General features: G+C 49.2%; 1 long non-coding RNA gene across 1 annotated transcript; it reads left to right on the plus strand.

Moving 5' to 3' along the window:
• The first annotated feature begins 2,425 nt into the window (after positions 1–2,425).
• LOC308579985 lies at positions 2,426–7,742 on the plus strand. The gene is made up of 3 exons (XR_014004663.1): positions 2,426–2,657; positions 5,061–5,134; positions 7,497–7,742. It is a non-coding gene; the product is annotated as an uncharacterized lncRNA (long non-coding RNA).
• Positions 7,743–9,461: the final 1,719 nt, after the last annotated feature.

Raw genomic sequence — 9,461 nt, forward strand, 5'->3', positions numbered from 1 at the left:
GCTCCTAGGGGAGGGGAGGGAAAGTGGATTCTTCCTCCCTAGGGCCCCTTGGAAGCTTATCAGGGAATGTGTCATGGACTGGCTGGATGCAAAGGAGTGGTGGGAGGGAACCCCCAAGGGGGAAAGACTCAGAGCCAGGGGACTGGTGGTGGGACGAAGATGAGTGGTCAGAGGGCGAAGTGGGAGCAGACTGGGAGGTGTCAGAAGCTGAAAAGGCAACAGGGTTTAGTGAGCAGGAAGAGGCTGTGGCAGAGAGAGGTCCAGAAGCAGAGGCAGAAGCAGAGACTGGGGAGGCAAGAGGTAGAGTGGAGGCAGGCTGCTGAAGAAGCCAGTGAGTCTCCTGCTCCTGCTGTGACCAGCTCCCCTCCCTTCTGATCTTCTATAAATCAGGGGAAATGAAAAAGGCAGAGCAAAGAGAAACAAGACGAAGGAACCTCAGGTTGCTGGGGAAGGACCTGGGGAAGGAGGAAACTCGGAGAGCTATGGGAAGGCAGGGTCCTCCAGCCCTTGCAACTGCCTCATTGGGGCAAGACCTACTGGGAAGAGTTGTTGTGATCACTAGGGCTGAGCTGTTTTGATTTCTTTGAATAAAGAGTTAACTTCACGGACACCAGGTGTTTTATTACTGACCAGCTCCTGGCTCTGGACTTAACATTCAGTGACGGCAGACAAGCTTCTGGAAAGCTAGTCTTCTGTAACTCATCCTTCCCTGCAATGTGTGTGAGGCAGGTTAGGTGGGCGCATTCCAGGGCGAACTCTTGGTTCATGAAGGCAAACTGACCCAACCAACCAATGTGTGGGAAAGTTCCCAAAGGGAGAAGTGGAAACTCTTCTGATTTTCCTTTGGGTTTCACAGAGTCACAGAATTGTAGAGCCGGGACCATAAGAGTCATCTAGTCCAACCCCTGCAATGCAGGAATCTTTTGCCCAATTTGGGGCTCAAACCCATTGCCCTGAGCTCAAGAGTCTCATGCTCTTTTCACTGATCTCTCTCTCCCCCCCCCCTTTTCAGGTGAAATGAGCTTCCTGTTTTGTGAAGCATTACCCCGAGAGTGATGCTGACTTGTGTGTGGTGGCATTCTATGGCACATACTCCCAGGTAAGTGTATGTTTACAGGATTTCAACCGCAGTCTCATTCCCTTCCTTACGCCCAGATAGGCAACAGATCATCCTGTTCCTGCCTGCACCTGCCACACAGCGAGGCTCCATTAAGGACGCCTCCTTGGCTTCCAGCAACATGGTCACAGCAGTCTGCCGTGCAACACATCGCTTTGAAGCGCGTGCGTTTTGTACGAGGGCCAAGCAGCTGCAGCAACATTTTCCTCGCGAGCACGCCGAGATGCCCCCAATCCACTGTCTACTCGCACACCTCGCACGCTCACTCCCTTGCCCATCCGGCCGCGGTTTTCCCCCGGCCCGTGTCCAGAAATACGCCAATCTGGGAGAAAAGTGGCCAAAGAGGGCTTACATCAGGAAAAGACTTGCCAGGGGCGAAACAGCCCCTCTCTCGCCTCCCTTTACGGCTCTTCGACGGCGGCAACAGGTTGGCCGCCGCCCATCCAGCGTTTCGAGATGGGGGGGAGGGGGAGGAATCCATGGGCTCCAGCCACAAACCCTCGCGATTTCTTCATTTCTTCTCCGCTTCCCGCCAAGACACCGTCTAAATCACACAGGCCGCACTGATGCCCAGCGACGCCGTCGCAGGAGTAAGAAAGTGCCATGGAAAGGAAGAGCTTTTTGGAGGCTCGGTGACACTGTTGGGGGGTGCAAGGCAAGCTGTGTGTGCTTGGTGAGAAACTGGGTGACGAGAAAGCCACCCCTCCCCTCGCTGCCTGCGGCGACTGATGGTTTGATGAGCATATAATCTGGCCCAGTTTCCACGAGGTATTCAAAAGGAGGTCACCTAGGAGCGCGCGGAGGGCCGGCGCTGGCAGCGGGATGCGCTCCCCCTGCTCTCTTCCTCTTCTACACTCCAGGCCCTAATGAAGCACGTGGCGCTCGCAGGGGGCGCGAGGGAGCCTCTAACGCGAAACGCCTGTTCTTGTAGGCCGCAAATTAAAAAGGCAATTTATAGAACCCACAAATAAGAGCGTTGTTCATTTAACTGACATGGTGGTTTGCTGGGGTTCCCCCACCGCCTGCTTTGTTCGAAACGGCTGGGGAAAAGACCCCTGATAAACTCTTCCCTTTTAAAACCATAAAGTTGTAGAGTTGGAAGGGACCCTAAGGATCATCTAGCTCTACCCTCTGCAAAGCAGGAATATGCGGGATCGAGCAAGCGGGATTGGGTTTTAATTTGCATTCATTCTATTGCTGTCGGCCGCCCTGGGGCGTTCGGGTGCAAGGCGGGTTAATAGAAACAATCATAAGAACGGAAATACACGGCAGTTGCGTGACGCCGCCTTGCCGGCCGGGCGTTTCTTCTTCCGCGTTGCCACCTCTCTTCTTCGGGGAGCGCCCGCTAATTAAAGCGCTCGGCTCGGCTTTGCCCGAGGCGGCTTTGCCCGGCGGCTGCTCCTCCTCCCTGCCTGCCTGCCTGCGTCCCTCGCTGCCTCTTCCCCCGACGCGCGAAGGGGACGCGGGCGCAGCTCCAGGTGGCTTCCGAGACGCCGCGGCGAAGTGGGAGCGGAGAGCGAGAGAGACGTCGAGTGCTGAGGTAAACAGATTCAAAGCCAATTATCCTGAGCAGCCTCCCGGCCTCCCCGCGATGGGGGAAGGAAACGCCGCCAATGACAAGCTCGCACGCTGGCAGGGACTGGCGGGCCGGGGCACGTGAATTTACAGGGATGGAAAAGCCCGCCCGTCTCGCAGAGTTCACTTGGGCTAACTAGGGAGAGCGTCAGCGCAGGACTTTGGGGCCACAAGTCCGCAGCAGTGTAGGATTTACGTATAAGCTAAACAAGCTATAGCTTAGGGCCCCACTCTCTTGGGGGCCCCAAAAAAATTCAAAGCAAAAAAACCTAGATGTACATTTCCAAAACATAAGATAAAAAACAAAATAAAACCTACATACAGCAACAGTGTTTTGTGTTGTGTAGGCTCCTATTTATTATGTGCAAAGTGGCTTTAGAAACCTATTAGGTCCATAAATTACGTATAGCATATATTCAACACAAGAAACAGCGACAAAGGACAGCTGTACATATAAAGGGCCCTATTACCTTCAGTATCTTAGGGCCTCATTGAACCTAAATCTGGCCCTGGTTCATAGCCTCACTCCTGAGGGACCCAAAACGTTGTAGGTCACGTTCTGAAGCGACTTGAAGGAACACATCATTAACATCTGAAAAAGCCCAGTTGCGACCAGAGTTTAAAAGTACCTAACTGCGCCACTGCCGGTACTTCTGCAGAGGAGTGGTATACCTTGCTTGGTATGTGTGATGCTGGGATTGGCATCATAGAATGTCAGAGCTGGAAGGGACCGCAAGGGTCATCCAGCCCAACCCTCTTGCAATGCAGGGATCTTTTTGCCCAACACCCACAACCCTGAGATTAAACGTCTCATGCTTTGCTGGCTGAGGCAGTCGCGCAGTGCCCTTGGCTTTGCACAGGGGTGGTACTGGAGGGATAACCTGAGTTCAAATCCCAGCACTGTTGTAAAATCTGCTGGTAACCTTGAACCCGTCACTCTCTGACTCTCTCCCCGACTTGTGAGGGTGAAAGGAGGTAGAGTAGGGACCTTGAAAACTATTTTGACCTCTTTGGAGGAAATCCTACATTGGACCTGCCTCAGCTGCATCCGAAATGTGAGCGAGCAGTGGAAGGTTGTGCGCTGAGGTCAGAGATTGTGTATAGAAAAATCCAGAGAGCAGTGTAAAGAGCAGCTAGAAGCAACTCCCTTTTATTTGTTGTTAGAGGCTCCTTGCAAAGATAGCAGGAAGGTGAATATTGGATAAATGAATATTGGATAAATGCAAACTAAGGGCCAGTTCACATATTCTTCATTACTGCAGCATCAAGTGAGGACTTGCTCAAGTGAATGAGCCACATAGAATTTTCACATCAGTTGTTCTGCATTTTTATGGAGCTGGTTCTCACTTTCAGCTGCAAATCATCCTGGTGAGTAATCAAAGGATGTTCATGAATGCTTGAACCACTGACTCAATGCCTGCAGTTCTTTTTGGGTGGGTTGGGATGTGGAGGCATTTCCAGGTGAAGGCTTTTGCTGACATCCAGCCGGCTGGATGTGGGTGTCCAAGCACATAAGTCAGCCCCAGTGCTACTGACTTCCTTGTCCCAATGGTACAATTAGCAGGGTCCGTGTTTGTGGAAAAGTCCAGGCAAGATTTTGTTGTGCAACCCCCAGCATTTTTTGGTGTCTTTTCTCTAGGCCCTGTTTCCCCACTTCAGATTTTGCACTCAAGTCTGCAGCCAGCACTGCACTCCTATTACTAAGAGTGCTTCCTTCACTTCATTTTAGTTTTGTATCCCTCTACTGAATATACAGAGGTAATGCAGAAATGAGGTAAAATTCACCAAGGATGCCCGTTTAGTAATAAAGAGGGCAATCTATCCCTATGATCTGCCTCCTTCCTGAATCAAAGATGTTGGATCTTCTCTTTATACTTTGGACTTTAGTGAGGCTGGTTTCAAAAAGCTTAAGGAACTACTGGATGAGATCCTATACTCAGAAATACTCAAAAGAGAAGGGAGTCCAAGATGGATGGGAGTTTCTTAAAGGTGAACTATTGAAGGCTCAAATGGAGACAATTCCAACAAGAAACAGAAGTGGACGGCATCTAAATAAAGTGGTGTGGTTGCTTAAGGAGCTTGCATATGAGCTCAGATGTAAGAGGGGCATGTACAAGAAATGGGTGAAAGGGGAAATCACAAAGGAAGAGTATACACAAGTAGCCAACAGTTTCAGGAAGGTCATGTGGGCCACAGCTCAGAATGAATTCAGGCTTGCAAGAAAGGTTAAAAATAAAGTTAAAAGGATTCTTTGGCTATGTTCAAAAGCAAGAGCAAGCTGTCCTCTGCATGGAAAAGATGGAGAAATGCTGTTGGGGGACAAAGAGAACTGCTCAACACCTACTTTGCCTCTGTTTTTACCCAAAAGGAAAGTAGTGACCAACCTGGTGATAACAGAATAATGCAAAGAGGGAACTGCAGCCAAAGTCAGGAAAAGAGGTGGTAAGTGAACACCTAGCTACTTTAAATGAATTCAGATCTCCAGGGCCTGATGAGCTGCATCCAAGGGTACTAAAGGAGCTTGCAGGTGTAATCTCAAAGCCTCTGTCTATATTCTTTGAGAATTCTTGGAGAACAGGTAAGGTCCCTGCAGACAGGAGGTGGGCAAAAAGGAGGGTGGGGGAAAGACCCACTACCGGCAGGTCAGTGCCATCTCTATGATTCTGTGAATTTGTGCAAATGTACAAACTCCAAAAGAAGAAGGAAGCAGCTGGGGGGGGGGGGAATCATGCAGTAGCTGGACTGACAGTTCATAAATAATCCGGTTTAGCTTCTATTGAAGGGAAATTAGTGAAAGGGTGAAAATGATAAATGTGCGCACAAGTACACAAACACATCTGAGCAGATCCCTAAATTGAAATCGCATGCATGCTCAAACACAGTGATGATTACAATCTCTTCCTTGGTATCTGCAAAAATCCATCCTCTTTGCTATTTTTTTTAAAAAAACAGATGCTATTCACTTCACTTAGTTTAAGCACCCGTAACACAAATATAAAGCATGCAATGGCTAGAATGTACGTTGATTTTTAAAATGGTTCTCTCCCCTCGTATTCCACATTAATAACATTCACAAATGACATATTCCAGACTGGAAGCCATTTTTAGCATCAGTTGTGAGAACACCCTAAGCCTATTGGGCAGGCATGCAGATGGAAAGGCCTCCCTGGGGGCTGTCAGAAAAGAAATTATATTGTGACAGAGGGAATCCATGTTGCTTATCGCTGTACAAAATTCAGAGCACTGTGCAGGGAGAAACAATCTTTACACATATTTGCTCAAGTCTTTGGGGGCTTGTTTTGCAAACTGCAGACCACCTTCCCTGCCATCCCAATCCTGCATAAGCTGAATGAATGTGCTTGTGGCAAACTGGTCATGTGCATTGGCCTGGCACAAGCACAAATCGCTGGCATGCTCACAATGAGCTATGTGGATTTTCTCCCACAGCTTATCGATGGCATGCTGTCAGTTTGTGCTTATGGAGGTCTGATGCACATGACCAGTTTGCCATGTGCGTGTTCCATTCGTGCTAGGAGAAAACAGTGGCTGCACAGATTGAATTAAGCCATAACCATGGCCATATAAATTGCCCTTTAGTTTAACAAGCACTGAGTCACAGCAGAATCAAAGCATTGTGAGGCTGCAAGTGATCCCAGGTCATCTGTCCAATCCACTACATGGAGGTGAGATATACTGCTGTCTGTCACATTGACTTAATATATCCCTGACCATTGCTGTCCCTGCTCAGCCTCCAGTGAAGGACAAACTGTGCCAGCGTGGATAGTGTTAATCTTTGAACAGGAAGGTCAGAGTTCAGATCCCGATTCTGCCATTAAGTTTGCTGAGTAGTCATAGTAGTCTGCATGTCATGCTTGATTACAGGCAGGAGTTCACCAGGACCTCCCCCCACCCACTCACCCCCATTCTTGCAGCTACATCCGAGCAATGGGAATTTGTGTGTGCATTGCAACATGCAGGCCCTGACAGAGCATATTGTCAAAATTTGATTAAGGAAGAGCTTTTTCGCATAATGCATAGTTAAATCATGGAATTTGCCACCATAAGTTATACTGATGGCATCTATCACTACATCTTTTGGTAATGAATTTCATAGTTTAAAAGGGAATTACACACATTCACAGAGGATAAGGTTATCAACGGCTGCTAGTCACAAAGGCTATATATATATTGCCTCCGGGTTCCTGTGAAGAAATCAGAGGCAAGTTCTTCCATTTTCAGCTAACCACATTGGGTGGAATTCGGGGTACTGCTCAGTGGGATATGGGTACACAGAATGAAGTCCACTCACAAAGTGAGATTTGCTCCCCCTGTGCACCTCCTAAATCTGTTCTTGGTGTTTCCCCAAACCTCCCAGAACAGATTTAGGGGGTGAAGGAGGAGAGGAGGGGGAGCACCATTGCATGACTAGACTTCAATCTGTACACACAGTAATTGTCATGGACTGGTTGGACACAGAGGAATGGTGAGAGGAGCCAGCTGGGGAACACCCAAGGGAAGAAGGTTCAGAGCCCTGTGAGTGGTGGTGGGACAGCCATGAATGGTCAGAAGGAGAAAAGGGAGAAGACTGGGAAGAGGAGGGTTCAGAAGCTGAAGAGGTAGCAGGGCTTGGGAGAGTGAGTTGGGAGAGTCGGTGGCAGAGATAAGTCCAGAATCAGAGGCAGATGCTGAAGCAAGAGAGTGGAAGGAGGGAGGCCAAGGGGCAAGAGGAAGAGATGAGTCAGGCTAGTGTCACAGATGTCTCTCCCTCCTGCTGTAAGAAGCTCCCTTCCCCCCTGTCTCCCAGAACAAGAAGAGGACTGAAAAGAGCAGAACAATGATAGGCTGCATGAAGGCGTGGTCTCTGACTTGGGAAAAGCCCTGGAGAGGACGAGACACAAGCTGTGGGAAGGCAGGGACTTTGAGCCTCGGCAACTGATTTCATGGAGTAAGACCCACAGGGGAATGAGCTGTTGTGTTCATTAGGCATGATTCTCCGCCAAGTCTGCCAAGATCATGGTTTTGCTAATAAAGAGTTAACTCCAGCTTTGAACTTTGTGTGATTTACTGACCAGCATGCGCTCTGACAGTAACTTAGATAAATACCACCCATTGTGGTGTTTGGTGTGAACCAGGACAAGCTAGTTAGTTTTCACTGTGATTGGTTCAAACAAGCCACCTTCAAATGTTGGTTTATGGTCCTGGTTTGTTCAATAAACCAGTTAAAACTTTGCAGTGTGGATGCAACAAGAACCTGTGGTTAGTGAAAAATGGAAATGGATGATTCCCCCTCGTGCCTGTGCCGTGCGAGGAAGGAGCAGCTTCATGCAGGTAACGGTAAACTATGGTGTAGCATCACGTCTGAAACATATTAGTGTTTCAGATAGGTTTTTAGGGTAGCCATCCTTATGCTCCTGACCCCAATCGACATCAGTATCAGAAAGGATGGTTTTTCATCTCACAGAAGCTGGGCCACCGCTTGTGAGGGAGAGTTACAATGGGCAGGCTTGCAGCATGGCTTGGGGAGACAGTGCAAGACGTCTGCTTTGGATCGTCTCTCCACTCAGCCAAGCAGAAATCTCATTACAGTTCAACACAAAGACTCCATCCCTGAAGCAAGTGCACCTGATCTTGCAGGAGGTGGCAGGGAAGAGGTGGAGGGAAACATACAGATGCAGAGCAGCAGAAGGGAAGGATTTCAGGAGTGCAAATGAGGCTAGCGAAAGGGTTGTTCCAGCCCAAACCATACCACCCTCCCCACTTTGTGCTTTCAGCTGGATGCTAGTACCCCTTTGTGCTCCACTCCTCCTCCCTTCTCTTTCTCCCCTTCCTTCCATTTAACAGAGTCCAAAGCTGGCCTGTTTCCATCCAGCTTAACCCCAGTCCCTGTCCCTCACTGCCTACCACAAACACACACTCTTCCCTCCCTCCCAGGCTTTTGTCTCTGGCTGGGATAAGAAGCAGGTCATGCTTGGAATAAAGACCAACTGCAGCTTGTTTCCCAGGGGGACAACTGGCTATGCAACACCTACCCCATAAAGTGCTGCTGTCTGCTCTTGTAACACGATTAAATGCCTGCCTGTGGCTCCATGATAAATACTCATACCTCCTTGCCCCACTTCAAGCAGTAAGCTCTCCTGGCCCAGAAACAAAAAAAAACCCCAACTTATCTTACAAAAGCCCTTCAGATGACCCAGAGAAGGCAAACCCTGACTCTTGGTGGTAGGAAGAAGGCGGGGGGGGGGGGACAGGACACTCCTACCCCTAAAACTTTAACCCCTTTGGGCCCATAGGTGCATCTGCAACCTGGAGGAACTGTTGTGGGCACCACAAATGAGTCACAGCTTTCCCCTCCCCACCTGCACCCCATTGCCCCCTGCACCACAATTAGGCTCATGAAAAGCATTCTCTTGGCTAATGAAGTCTTCTTTAAAATTTAATTTCCACACTGGGAAGGCTAGAACTCCAGAGAAAGCCTCTGTAAGCAGATGTTCATTCATGGGGCAGCCACACTGGTGTCCCACATCCAAAGGCATGACAGAACACATCACACTCAGCTGTCACCCCTGGAAGTGCCTTGCCTACTAGAAGACCCCCGATCCTACAGGATGCCTTCCTCTACTCACTCAGAGGCTGGGGATTCTTTCAATGGCATCGCTTCGGTATTAAGTAGCACAATTAACTACTGGCTGTCATGGTGGGGCTTTGCTACTAGCACATTACCATTTAACAATGCTAAATAGTCAAGAGTTAGCCAGGTGGTCTCCTAGCA

The sequence above is a fragment of the Podarcis bocagei genome (genome assembly GCF_964188305.1).
Source record: "Podarcis bocagei genome assembly, chromosome: 2".
NCBI lineage: Eukaryota > Metazoa > Chordata > Lepidosauria > Squamata > Lacertidae > Podarcis > Podarcis bocagei.